The following is a 15,131-nucleotide window of genomic DNA, read 5'->3' as shown; positions in this document are numbered from 1 at the left end:
TCCACCAGAATGAGTCAACTGTTCTTTGAGTTCTAGAACAATCTGATCCAGACGTCACAGATTGGAGATCCCTCCAGCTAAAGACCCAATATCTGCAACTAACTTCTGCATCAATTCACGCAGATCAGATGGTTCTTCAATTGAGTTATCAGTTGATCGAGTACCTTTTGCCATGATTCCAAAGATTGGAAGCTCTGATATCAATGTTATGTGATTGCAGGAGTTTAACTAACTCGAGTATCGCAATGTTGAAAGAGAGAAGAAGAAGAGGAAGAAGAAGAAGAAGAAGAAGAAGAAGAAGAAGAAGGTAGAGTAGAATAGGAAATGGATGTCTTTTCACCAGAATGAGTCAACTGTTCTTTGAGTTCTAGAACAGTCTGATCCAGACGTCTCAGATTGGAGACCCCTCCATCTAAAGACCCAATATCTGCAACTAACTTCTGCATCAATTCACGCAAATCAGATGGTTCTTCAATTGAGTTATCAGTTGATCGAGTACATTTTGCCATGATTCCAAAGATTGGAAGCTCTGATACCAATGTTATGCGATTGCAGGATGTTAACTAACTCGAGGATCGCAATGTTGAAAGAGAGAAGAAGAAGAAGTAGTTAGAGTTATATGTAACTACCTTTTCATATATGTAACTTTGTTGATTATAAATGTATTTATATCTACTACATTTTATGAAATGATTGAGCTTCTAATAGATTTCTTCGACTAACTGATTCTTCCAACTAACATCTTCCAACTAACTCTTGTAACAACTTTAACTAACTCTAACTACTTTTTGAATTTCCAACTAACTGTCTTAACTACCTTTTGAATTCCTTAACTAACCACCCTTCTAATATTCGTGTATCATATACAGGGAAAGGAATTCCTAAAGAGAAACATAAATCAGTTTTTGAGAATTATGTTCAAGTGAATGAGACAACTCCTAATTATGGAAAAGCAGGCACCTGCTTGGGGCTTGGCATTATTCAGTATTTGGCACATGTCTTTTACCATACACCATCCAGAATGAGTCAGTGTGTTCTGCACCTCATATATGTGATACATAGACACACACACACTAAAGGTTAAAGAATTTCCTATTAATTTCAGGTTAATTTCTTGTTTTATCAGTGGTATTGAAGTCTCTTTTTAGTACTCATATTTCTCCAAGAGACTTTCATTATACTGAAGGAGAGCCTTGATGTAACTGGCAAAGTTGTTGTCATGTGACCAGGAGGTAACGGATTCGAGCAGTGGAAATAACCTCTTACAAAAACGAAGGGTAAGGCTGCGTACAATAGACCCTTGTGGTCCGACCCTTTTCCGGACTCTGCGTATAGCGGGAGCTTAGTGCACCGGACTACCAGCTTTCAGTTTACACTTTCATTATACTAGAAACATCGCCAATATATAACGTCCTTTAATTATGTGTGAACTAACAACAAAGGTATGCATGAAAACTCAAGAATTTGTTCAGCTACATGTAAACGAGTTTCTGCTAAAGCAGAAAGCATTACAAGTATAATTTAATAAACTTATTACCTCAGAAAGAATTTAATGAACTTATTACCTCATATCTCATATTTCTTTCTTGCTTTTTAGGTTCGGTTAATGGGAGGTGAAATAGGTATCATTGATAATGATATTGGCGAAAAGGGCAATTGCTTTCGATGCAACATTTTTCTTATAGCATGTCAGTCTCATGTTCAAAAACATCAAGCAATTAATAGTATCAGTAGCCATCAGAAACCAGAAGGATCCGATGTCATTCTTTTCATTAGGGAGGAGGAAAGAAGAAAAGTTCTTCATAGATTCATGATAAACATAGGGTTAAGGGCACATGTTGTGAAGTGGCTCGACCAGTTTTCTCCTACTCTCAAGAAGGTGAAAAGGAAATTAATCACCTTTCTGTCATATAACTCATCATCTTTAGGGAAATCAAAGGAAATTCCCCTTAGTGCTTTAGATGGAACATATGATGATTATATCCCATCCATTCAGATGAGGGGTAGAGGACTTTATTCTAAGAGTGCAGTTATAAGATTCATCTTGATCATAATTGACACAAGTGTTGGACCATTGCGAGAAATAAGTCGTGTTATGGCTGAATTTCGAAAGGACTTCCCGAAGAATATCTCCCTTCGAGTTGTTTGGCTCGATAAACCAGGCATAGATGAGGATAAGCTACCTTCAACAGTTATAGATGTAGTCATGGCAAAACCACTACATGGTTCTTGTTTATATCATGTCCTCGGATTTGTAGCAGAGTTTGGAGATACAATCTTACCAACCATTACACAAGAAGTAAGGGAGGAAAGAACTTCAAGAATCAAGATTCTGAATACTCCAATGAGGTCTAGAAGTCCATGCCTAGAAGGAGAAATACAAGATGTTTCTGTTGATGTTATCTAGTAATAGATTACCTTTAGCAGGAAGGACAATCTTGGTAGTAGAGGATAATGAACTACTACTTAAGATTTGCAGAACCATAGTTTCTCAGCTTGGTGCAAATACTTACACATGTGAAAATGGTGAACAAGCTCTAGCTTATGTTTGCAAAGGCCTTAGAGATCAAAGCCAGATAGGACCATCTGTTGGGTACATGCCCATGTTGTCCAGCCAAAGGCCCAATGGCCTAATCCTATTCTTTTTTATTTTCATTCCTATTCGAAATTGGATTCGGTGTTTATTCCTATTTTTAGTGGCGTTTGGCCTTAAGAGAAAGCACCACTCATGATCTATAAATAGGACAACCTTGGAGAATTATTTTATGCTCATTGATACAAGTCTTTGAAAGATTTAAGCACATAAGAGTGGTTTTTGAGAGAGCTTTCATCAAGAGAGAAGAGAGACAAAAAGTATTTGTTTTGCTGCAGATTTTTATTCCGACCAGCCAACTTCAAATCAAGTTTTCCGATTCATTAACTGTTGGATATGGCTGATATTTTGACTGGGTGTTCATAACATCTTGGTCTTTGATTTGAATGGTGGAGATTGGTTTTGGTGGCTCGTAACATCTGTTTTGAGCCTCGAACAACAGCTTCATTTTTGTGGATTCTCTTCTTTCTTTAATTGATTAGTTGTTGATATTGCTGCTCCGTGTTTGGAACTTGTTGTATAGCCAAATTTGAAAAACTTTTGTGACCCTCTTATTTTTATAGTGGAGCCTTTTGGATCTTTGTGATCTAGTGGTTTTTACCTTCGATTTGAAGGGTTTTCCACGTTAAAATTTGGTGTTCTTTATCTTCTTTATTTTCGGGTTTGTCTCTTCCTCGACATAACAGTGGTAGCAGAGCCTTGGTTATTTATCCCGGTTGGTACGGAATGGAGGTGAACATGAGCAAGATGGTATGTTTAAATGGGAGAAATTATAATATTTGGAGAAGCAAGATGAAAGATTTGTTGTTCGTGAAGAAGATGCATCTACCCCTTTTTCAGCTCATAAACCCAAGAGTATAGCTGATAAAGATTGGGATTTCGAGCACCAACAAGTATGTTGATATATACGACAATGGGAAGAATATAATGTTCGCAACCATATTGTGAACGAGACACATACGAGATCATTGTGGGAAAAGTTAGAGACTCTTTATGCTTCAAAAATTGGGAACAACAAGTTGTTCCTACTAAAGCAATTGAAGACCTTTAAATACAAGGAAGGCAGCCCTATACCTGATCACATAATTTTCAGGGCGTCCTTGATCAGCTGTCTGGAATGGGAGTTAATTTTGATAATGAGATATAAAGACCGTGGCTTCTTAATACTCTACCTGACTCTTGGTAAACTCTTCGTGTTTCTTTGATAAATTCAGCTCCTGGAGGTAAGGTGACCATGGAATATGCCAAGAGTGGTATGTTGAACGAGGAATTAAGGATAAAATCTCAAGGTTCGTCCTCGCAAATAGATATCTTGGTTACACAAGATCGGGGGAGAGATAGAACAAGAGGCTCGAGGAATAGAGGTAAAAGTAGAAGTAAGTCAAGGTTCAAATACCATAATATTACATGCAACCACTGTGGAAAGAAAGGACATATCAAAAGGTTTTGCCGCAAGTTGTTGCAAGACAATAGAGAAGGAAAGAAAGTTGAAAATAATGAGAACAATGTTGTTGTTATTGTTCAAGATGACCTTCTTTTTGCTTGTGATGAAAACGTCATCAATTTGGTATCCCATGAGACGAGCTGGATAGTAGATTCTGGAGCTACCTCACATGTCATACCAAGAAAAGATTTTTCTCATCTTATACTCTTGTTGATTCCGGAGTGTTATAGATGGGCAATGCCAGTGAAGTTAAGGTGTTTGGTAATGGTTCAACGTTAGTTCTTCAAGATGTCAAGCAGGCTCTAGACTTCCCTTTTAATTTGGTCTCCGAAGGAAGATTAGACGATGAAGGTTACCATAATACCCTCTTTAATGGCCAATGGAAGTTCACCAAGGGCTCGTTAGTAGTGGCTCGAAGAGTCAAGTCTGGTCATTTATATGTGACACATGGATCTATTCTTAATGACTCCATAAATCTGGTGGAAAGTGACACTTTATCAGAATTGTGGCACAGAAGATTGAGTCATATGAGCGAGAAGGGAATTATGTGTTTGGCTAAGAAAAATTTGCTTTCTGGAGTAAAACAAGTAAAGCTGAAAAGGTGTATCTATTATTTAGCTAGCAAACAGAAAAGGGATTTCTTTCATAGCCATCCTCTCTCAAGAAAACCCGATTTATTGGAGCTAGTATACTCTGATTTGTGTGGTCCTTTTAAAGTAAATTCAAAAGGTGGCACACTTTATTTTGTGACCTTCATTGATGATCATTCTCGTAAGCTCTAGGTGTATCCTTTGAAATCTAAAAATCAATCACTTGGCATGTTTAAGGAATTTCAGGCCTTAGCTGAGAGACAGACGGGGAAGAAATTAAAATGTATTCGCATTGACAATGGTGATGAATATTGTGGTCTCTTTGATAACTATTGCAAGGAACAAGGAATTCATCATCAGAAAACTCTGCCCAAGACGCCTCAATTGAATGGTTTGGCAGAGAAGATGAATAGAACTCTAGTTGAAAGAGTTAGATGCCTGTTTTCAAAGGCTAAACTTCCAAATACATGTTGGGCAGAAGCACTTAACACTATTGCCTATATTATCAATTTGTCTCATGTTGTTGCTTTGGATGGTGATGTCGCAGACAGAGTTTGGTTTGCCAAAGATGTTTCTTATGATCACCTGAGAATTTTTAGGTGTAAAGCTTGTGTGCATGTTCCTAAAGATGAGAGATCCAAACTGGATGTCAAAACTAAGCAGTGCATCTTTATCGGTTATGGTCAAGATGAGTTTGGGTATCGTTTTTATGACCTAGTTGACAATAAACTTATTAGAAGTCGTGATGCAATATTCTTTGAAGACTAGACTATTGAAGATATTAACAAAGCTGAAAAGATAGATTCTCAGAATAATGAGAGCTTAGTTGATAGTGATCTAGTTTCTATTGTTAAGGCACCTATTGCACATGAAGGAACCCAAGACAATGATGGAGATACTGATCACGATCAAAATGATCATCATGGTGTAGATGTTATGGATGCTTCAGTTGATGAAGTTGTGGTTGATCAGCAACCAATTCCTTCTCAGGTAACTACTGAATGCTCCTGAAACCTCTCTTAGAAGATCTACAAGGGAGAAGCAAACATCCATGTGTTATCCTCCTGATGAGTATGTACTTTTCACTGACATGGGAGAACTTGAGAATTATGATAAAGCCATACAAAATACTTACAAAGATCAGTGGATCGAAGTCATGGAAGATGAGATGAAGTCACTCTATGAGAATGGCACAAATAAGTTAGTGAAATTACCGAAAGGTAAGAGAGTTTTATCTAACAAATGGATATCCATAATAAAGCAAGATAATCATACCTCTGCGCCTAAATACTAGGCAAGATTAGTTGGTAAAGGTTTTGGCCAGAAGAAGGAGTTGATTTTGATGAAATTTTCTCCTTTGTTGTCAAGATGTCTTCTATTCGTGTGGTTCTAGGCTTAGCCGCAATTCTAGATTTAGAAGTTGAGCAGATGGATGCCAAGACTGTTTTTCTTCGTGGTGATTTAAATGAGGAGATTTATATGGAGCATCCTGAGGACTTCGTAGTTAAGCTTGCAGATAAGCATGCGTTTTGTAGAAAATTGGCAGGCATGAAGCCTGTCAATAGTTTCTCTACTTGAAGACACATTTGGCCCCTTGACTAGAGGGGGAGTTTGTTGGGCACATGCCCATATTGTCTATCCAAAGGCTCAATGGCCTAATCCTATTCTTTTTTTATTTTCATTCCTATTCGAAATTGGATTCGGTGTTTATTCCTGTTTTGAGTGGCTTTTGGCCATAAGAGAAAGCACCACTCATGATCTATAAATAGGACAACCTTGGAGAATTATTCTATGCTCATTGATACAAGTATTTGAAAGACTTAAGCACATAAGAGTGGTTTTTGAGAGAGCTTTCATCAAGAGAGAAGAGAGACGAAAAGTATTTATTTTGCTGCAGATTTTTATTCCGACCAGCCAACTTCAAATCAAGTTTTCCGATTCGTTAACTGTTGGATAGGGTTGATATTTTGACTAAGTGCTCATAACATTTTGATCTTTGATTTGAAAGGTGGAGATCGGTTTTGGTGGCTCGTAGCATCTGATTTCGAGCCTCAGACGACAACTTCATTTTTGTGGATTCTCCTCTTTCTTCAATTGATTAGTTGTTGCTATTGTTGCTCCGTGTTTGGCACTTGTTGTGTAACAAAATTTGGAAAACTTTTGTGACCCTCTTATTGTTATAGTGGAGCTTTTGGATCTTTGTGATCTCGTGATTTACCTTCGATTTGAAGGGTTTTCCACGTTAAAAATTGGTGTTCTTTATCTTCTTTATTTTCGGGTTTGCCTCTTCCTCGACATAACACCATCCACTCCTTCACTACCAGTTGACTATATTCTCATGGATCGTGAGGTAAGATATGATTCATATTCATTCTTCTGGTTAAAGACCATGTTACTCGGATCCTCCAAAAATATGGTCATACGTGTGTCAGATCTTTCAAAAAAATGCATAATATTTGGAGGATCAGACATGGATGCGATGACACTTTTGGAGGATCCAAGAAATAAATATAGGTAGAAAAGGACTTCACTAGAGGTTAACATTTTTATTGAATTGTTCAAAAATGGCAAATGTTAAATTTTTGTATTAAAAATAAAACTGAATTGCTAAGAGCAATTGATTGTGATTTAAGATAAACTTTTAATGCATTGAGATGTCATTTGCATAAGTTACTACTTTTGGAAGTCCAACTAGTAGATACTCATTTAAAATGTTGATTGCATATGCTACTATTTTTCCTTTCTAATTTTATTAACTAGTTACCTTCTTCCCAGAATCGACTACTTTATGTTATGGAACATTGAAAGAAAAAAGTGGGAGTACCTGAACTACTGAGTTCCCTCTTTGCTGCTGAAGCATGCTATTGTTCATTTGTAATAAAAAATAGCTATAGGGATTTTTTCAAAAAAAAAAAACAGAGATCGTTAGACTTCTTCATTATAAAGAGGTAATAGGGAAACCATCATAAGCAATTATGTGAATAAGTTGGCCTATAATAATTGGTAACTGCTTATAACAAGCCAAATCCGGAAACTTGAAAAATAGAGCAGATGACTTATTATAGCACATTAACTACACTGATAGTGTAAAATCTACGTGCACTGACGGCAAGTCATATAACTTATATCCTTGTTTGTTCTGTTGTTTGGAAGATAGCTGTGACGGATGGATTTGAAGCAACTAAATGCATTAGGGAAGAAGAGGCACGTTATGGAATTCGAATTCCCATCATAGCTTTAACAGCACATACAACAAAGGAAGAGACATATAAGATCTTTCAAGTTGGAATGGATTATTACTTACCTAAACCCCTTCGTCGTAATGAGCTTCTGAAAGCCATAGATTTTATAGAGCATAGAAAGGTTTGAATGATCTTAAGAAGAGCTCTATTTTTGTGATTTACTTTGAATATACAGACCAACACTTTGATATGGACTTTAATTTGTTTTGTTGTAACTTAGCTCATGCATCAACATGTTCTCTAATTGGTTACAAGAAGGCTTCAACAATTCTATCAAATACCTTGTTGGTTTTTTTTTTATATATTTATTAATATATTAAATACTTAAAAGAGGGTGAATGGGAAATGGAGGGAAATGAAATTTTTGAATGAAATTTTAAGTTTCTCCCTTGGTAAATGGACATTGTCCCATATTGGAAGAGGAAGAGGTTTTTTATGGGTATATAAGCAATTGCTCTTCTTCTAGCTCTTAAAGAGTTGAGAAGAAGGCAAGCCTCGCGTCGTCGTCACTCGCTTGGATCGCTTCGGCTTCGGTTTCAGCTTCGACCAAATTTATTTGTTAATAGTAAAATATTAACAAAAATATTATTAAATATTTGTTTTAATAACAGAATATTAATATTAAATCCAATCCGTTTTTCTGTTTTGGTAACAGAAAATTAACTACCATCTTCAATTTTCCCTCTTTATTGTTGGGTAAATAGTCATTTATGTAATGGCATTTATGTTGTGGCCATTTTGCAGAAATAGCCAATCTGAAGAGATGCACCTCTTCATATTTCAGCCCAACTTTGGCTATAAATACAGTACTATTCTGCTCAGAATTTCACTACGATTTTCTGAGTTTCTCCTCCTTCTTATGCATACTTTTAGCATCAAACAAAGCAATAGTAAGTGTGATTTGGTACCGAACTTTGTGTTCACTGAAACACTGGGGTTTGAAGTACCACTACACCAGTGTGTAATTCGTTCTATCCTGGGAGAAAATAATCCATAACACTGTGAATTTAGTGGGCTCGAATTGGTTTTCTATCATTTCTGTTTATGTTCATTTCTATTTATATTCACTTACATTTCCAGAATTATTTTACAAATATAGTATACTAACAAGCTTAAGGAATTTAATATATTTTCTGTATTTGTACTTATTATTTCTGGAGAGTAAAACCTTTGTGGTTTTGTACTCTATTGGAGATTAAAATCTACCTGATTTTAACGTTTGTGTCATTCTTTTACAGAAATGACTAATGATAACGGAAACCAAGTTGTTCTAATAGTGACTGCCAATGCCTCAACCAGTTGAACAACACCGGCAGTATTGGCATTGCGGAGAAACCCGAAAAATTTCCGGGATTGATTTCAAGCGCTGGCAGCAAAAGATGTTCTTCTACTTGACTACTTTAAATCTCTAGAAGTTCATCAAGGAAGATATTCCTGTGATGTCCGATGAAACTCCAGAAAATGAACGCTTTCTCGTGACTGAGGCATGGAAGCATTCAGATTTTTTGTGCAAGAATTATATTCTAAGCGGGTTGGAGGATGCTTTGTATAACGTCTACAGTGGTGTGGAAACGTCAAAAGAACTGTGGACTGCACTTGAAAAGAAATACAAAACCGAAGATGTCGGGTTGAAGAAGTTCGTTGCTGGAAAGTTTTTGGACTACAAAATGGTAGATAGCAAGTCTGTTATTACCCAAGTCTAGAAATTGCAAGTGATTATTCACGATCTCCTTGCTGAAGGTATAAATCAAATTAATATTGATGTTTAAAGTAGTAATCTTAGTATTTTTACTAACAAAAATTTCATTGAAGGTCTTGTCATCAATGAAGCATTCCAAGTAGCAACAATGATTGAGAAATTGCCTCCTTTGTGGAAGGACTTCAAAAACTACTTGAAACACAAATGCAAAGAGATGTCCCTTGAAGATCTCATTGTTCGGTTGAGAATCGAAGAGGACAATAAATTTACTGAAAAGAGAGGTCGTGGGAACTCAACAATAATGGGAGCAAATATTGTTGAAGAGAACAAAAAGAGGAAGAAGGCTTCTGGACCGAAATACAACCCAAGCAAGAAGCGGTTCAGTGGAAACTGCTACAACTGTGGAAAAATCGGACACAAATCTATAGAGTGACGTGCTCCGAAGAAAGACAAGAAGAAGGGTCAAGCAAACATGGTTGAAAAGCATGATGATGTTGATGACTTATGTGTCATGCTTTCCGAATGCAACTTGGTGGGCAATCCTAAAGAGTGGTGGATTGATTCTGGAACCACTCGTCATGTTTGTGCTGTTAAAGAAGCTTTTGCTACTTATTCTCCTGTTGGACCTGATGAGACAATTTCTATGGGAAATGCTGCAAAGGCCAAGATTGAAGGATGTGGGAAGATATTTCTCAAAATGACTTCCAGCAAAATGGTGATTTTGAACAACGTCCTTCATGTTCCTGAGGTTAGGAAGAATTTAGTCTCTACTGGAATTCTTCTTAAGAATGGTTTTAAATGCGTTTTTGTTTTCGATAAGGTTGTAATAAGTAAGAATGAAATGTTTGTAGGAAAAGGTTACTTCGCTGAGGGCCTTTTCAAGCTGAATATAATGATTGTTGAAAATAATAATAAAATTTCAGCTTCGTCTTACTTACTTGAGTCAAATGGATTATGGCATATACGTTTGGATCATGTCAATTATAAATCCTTACGGAAAATGATTAATTTGGAAGTATTGCCTAAGTTTAAATGTGACAAATCAAAATGTCAAGTATGTGTGGAATCTAAGTATGTTAAGCATCCTTATAAGTCAGTTGAAAGGAATTCAAATCCTTTAGACTTAATTCACACAGATATTTGTGACATGAAGTCAATACCATCTCGCAGTGGAAAGAAGTATTTCATCACTTTTAATGACAATAGTACTTGATATTGCTATGTTTACTTACTTAATAGTAAAGATGAAGCAATAGATGCATTCAAGCAATACAAAAATGAAGTTGAAATGCAACTTAATAAGAAAATCAAAATAATAAGAAGTGATAGGGGTGGTGAATATGAATCTCCTTTTGAACAAATATGTTTAGAATACTGAATTATTCATCAAACAACGACCCCTTACATGCCCCAATCCAATGGGATTGCAGAAAGAAAGAATCATTCATTAAAGGAGATGATGAATGCATTATTGATAAGTTCTGATTTGCCACAGAACTTGTGGGGGGAAACCGTTCTTACGGCTAGCCGAATACTAAATCGAGTAACCCATAGCAAAACACAATCCATTCCATATGAAAAATGAAAAGGAAGGAAGCCCAACTTGAATTATTTTAAAGTGTGGGGGTGTTTGGCAAAAGTGCAAGTTCCTAGACCCAAAAGGGTAAAAATAGGACCGAAAACCGTTGATTGTGTTTTCATAGGATATGCGACTAATAGTGAAGCATATCAATTTCTGGTTCATAAATCAGAAAATTCCGACATTCATAATAATACGGTTATAGAATCAGATAATAGTGAGTTCTTTGAAAATATATATCCGTATAAAAAGGAATGTGAGTCGATTGGTGAAGGATTTAAATGACCTCGGGAAGAAACAAAAGAAAGTACACTTAACCAGGAGGATCCAAGACGTAGTAAACGTCAAAGAACGTCTACTTCAATTGGACCAGATTTTGTGATTTTCTTATTGGAAAATGAGCCTCAAACATTTAAAGAAGCTATGTCTTCTTCGGAATCATTGTTATGGAAAGAGGTAGTCAATAGTGAAATAGAATCTATACTGAACAACCATACATGGAAATTGGTTGATCTTCCTCTTGGAAATAAACCTTTGGGTTCTAAATAGATCTTTAAGAGGAAAATGAAAGATGATGGCACTATTGACAAGTATAAGGCAAGACTTGTGGTCAAAGGGTATAGACAACGAGAAGGTCTTGACTATTTTGATACATACTCTCCAGTTACAAGAATTACGTCCATACGAACGTTAGTAGTGTTAGCTGTAGTTTATGGTCTTGAAATTCATCAAATGGATGTTAAGACGGCCTTCTTAAATGGAGAGTTGGAGGAAGAAATCTACATGGAACAACCTGAAGGGTTTGTGTTTCTAGGTAAAGAAAAGAAGGTCTGTAGACTTGTTAAGTCCCTTTACGGACTAAAACAAACACCCAAACAATGGCATGCGAAATTTGACCAAACAATGTTGTCAAATGGGTTTAACATAAATGAATGCGATAAATGTGTGTACATTAAAAATGTTCCAAATCACATAGTCATTGTTTGCTTATATGTGGACGATATGCTCATAGTGAGTAATGACATTGCCAACATAAATGCTACTAAACGTATGCTAACTAGCAAGTTTGATATGAAAGATTTGGGAGTTGCTGATTTAATTCTGGGAATTAAGATCCATAAGACTTCTCAAGATCTGGCATTGTCACAATCTCATTATATTAAGACAGTACTTGAAAAATTCAAGCACTTGGGTTTTAAAGTTACAAAGACTCCAATTGACATGAATCTTGCATTAGCAAAGAACAAAGGCCAAAGCATGTCACAATTGGATTATTCTCGTGTGTTGGGATGCCTAATGTACATCATGAATTGTACATGACCAGATATAGCTTGTTCTATAAGTAAATTGAGTCGATATACGAGTAATCCTGGTCAATCTCATTGGATGGCCATGAAACGAGTTTCAGGGTATTTAATACATACCCAGGACTTTGTTTTGCACTACAGTAAATATCCTCGATCATTGAGGGATACTGTGATGCAAATTGGATCACCAGATCAACTGATTCTAAGTCCACAAGTGGATATGTATTCACTATTGGTGGAGGAGCGGTATCTTGAAAGTCGTCCAAACAAACATGTATTGCCCGCTCTACAATGGAGGCTGAATTCATAGCCTTAGATAAAGCCGGTGAAGAAGCTGAATGGCTCCGGAATTTCTTGGAAGATATTCCATTTTGGCCCAAACCGTTGGCACCAATATGCATACATTGTGATAGTCAAGCGGCAATTGGAAGGGCTGGGAGCGTTATGTATAACGGTAAATCTCGTCATATACGACGAAGACATAAAACCGTTAGACAATTACTCTCTAGAGGAATTATCACGATTGACTATGTAAAGTCAAGTGATAATGTGTCGGATCCACTTACAAAAGGCCTAACTAGAGAGGTAGTTGAGAAGTCATCAAGGGGAATGGGACTGTGGCCGAGACAAGTCATAGTGGCGGTAACTCTACCTAGAAGACTGGAGATCCCAAGATCTAAGTTCAAGGAGATCAAACAAAGTCATTAATGAGGTTCAACATTGTCAACTAAACTTTTGGTCCATTCTCGTGATGAGGCAATGTTCAATACCAAGGATAAAGCATTAAGGCTTTTTAATGATTTCTAATTTTGATACGGGGTATATCAAATAGTGTATCTACGGGATGACACATTTAGGAATCACCTTTGTAAGTGTGAAGTGTTACCCGCTTCAAGGAAAACTTTGTAAGGCCAGTTCTCTACGCACTTATGAAACCAGGCGGTGTCCATGGCTGAAACGAACACAACAATAAGAACCAAAGACGGTTAAGGGTTGGTTGTGTGACTTGTGGTTGTCTAGGTATACACCAAAGTTCGACGGTTCAAAGATATCAAATCTACCGATTGATCGAGTATATCCGACATAAGTTCACTACGAAAAAGTTCAAAGGGAAACCTACTTATCCAGATGCAATTAATCTTTACTTGCGAATCTCACAGTTTTTCATGCATACTTCCGTGATATAGTCATTCCTCATTCATGTGGGGAGATTGTTGGGTTTTTTATGTATTTAATTAATATATTAAATACTTAAAAGAGGGTGAATGGGAAATGGAGGAAAATGAAATTTTTGAGTGAAATTTTAAGTTTCCCCCTTGGTAAATGGACATTGTCCCATATTGGAAGAGGAAGATGTTTTTTATGGGTATATAAGCAATTGCTCTTCTTCTAGCTCTTAAAGAGTTGAGAAGAAGGCAAGCCTCGCGTCGTCGTCGTCGTCGCTCGCTCGGCTCGGCTTTGGCTTCGGATTCAGATTTGGATTCAGATTTGGATTTGAATTTGGATTTGGTCAAATGATCGATTGATTGATTAACTTTTTGGACCAAATTTATTTGTTAATAGTAAAATATTAACAGAAATGTTATTAAATATTTATTTTAATAACAGAATATTAATATTAAATATTAAATCCAATCCGTTTTTCTGTTTTTGTAACAGAAAATTAACTACCCTCTTCAATTTTCCCTCTTTATTGTTGAGTAAATAGCCATCTATGTAATGACATTTATGATGTGGCCGTTTTGCAGAAACACCTATTTTGAAGAGTTGCACCTTTTCAGATTTTAGCCCAACTTTGGCTATAAATACAACACTATTCTGCTTAGAATTTCACTACGAATTCTGAATTTCTCCTCCTTCTTCTGCATAATTTTAGCATCAAACAAAACAATAGTAAGTGTGATTTGCTACCGAACTTTGTGTTCGCTGAAACACTGGGGTTTGAAGTACCACTACACCAGTGTAATTCGTTCTATCCTGGGAGGAAATAATCCATAACCTTGGGTACTAGGAGGGGATTAAATTCCTTAAAGAAACACTGTGAATTCAGTGGGCTCGAATTGGTTTTCTGTCATTTATGTTTATGTCCATTTCTGTTTATATTTATTTATATTTCCAGAATTATTTTACAAATACAGTATACTAACATACCTTTCTGATTATAAGAAAGGCTTTGGCAATTCTCTCATTGGCCTTCAAGTTAACCAAGATTAATGATATCCATTGCATTCACAGATTCCAGTAGGAATTCATTTATATCCAATAAACACTCAGCAACGTAAACTCCACTATAAGAAGGGGAATGACAAACAAACGATGAAGAAATGAATTCTTATGGCAGCAGAGTCATGCCAGAGAAGTCAGGAATTAACTGGAGATGGAGCTCGTCTTCATATTTATAACCTACTCTTTTATAATGTTGGAATTTGCTGCGTAAAGTTCTGACTTCATCGTTTTCTTCCTCCAATTGGGTGGATAACCAACATTCTCAAAGCATCTGTCCTTTTGATGCCCAATTTTCTTGCTGTCTTTGTTAGATTTAAAGCACAAATGACAGCAAAACACGATGAAGACAGTGTCTACTTTTAAACACAACAAGAAGCAGGGATAATATGAAGAACTAAAATTAAGAAGATGACATAGAGAAACTAACATACAAAGAGTTCAGTTAATTTTG

At 36.3% G+C, this 15,131-nt stretch overlaps 1 pseudogene; it reads left to right on the top strand.

Annotated features, from left to right (window-relative positions):
- The first annotated feature begins 580 nt into the window (after window positions 1-580).
- On the top strand, window positions 581-7,996 carry LOC107788170 (histidine kinase CKI1-like; annotated as a pseudogene).
- Window positions 7,997-15,131: the final 7,135 nt, after the last annotated feature.

The sequence above is a fragment of the Nicotiana tabacum genome, chromosome 5, assembly GCF_000715075.1.
Source record: "Nicotiana tabacum cultivar K326 chromosome 5, ASM71507v2, whole genome shotgun sequence".
Lineage (NCBI taxonomy): Eukaryota > Viridiplantae > Streptophyta > Magnoliopsida > Solanales > Solanaceae > Nicotiana > Nicotiana tabacum.
Note: the sequence above shows the minus strand (reverse complement) of the source record. Positions and strands in the feature narration are given on the sequence as shown.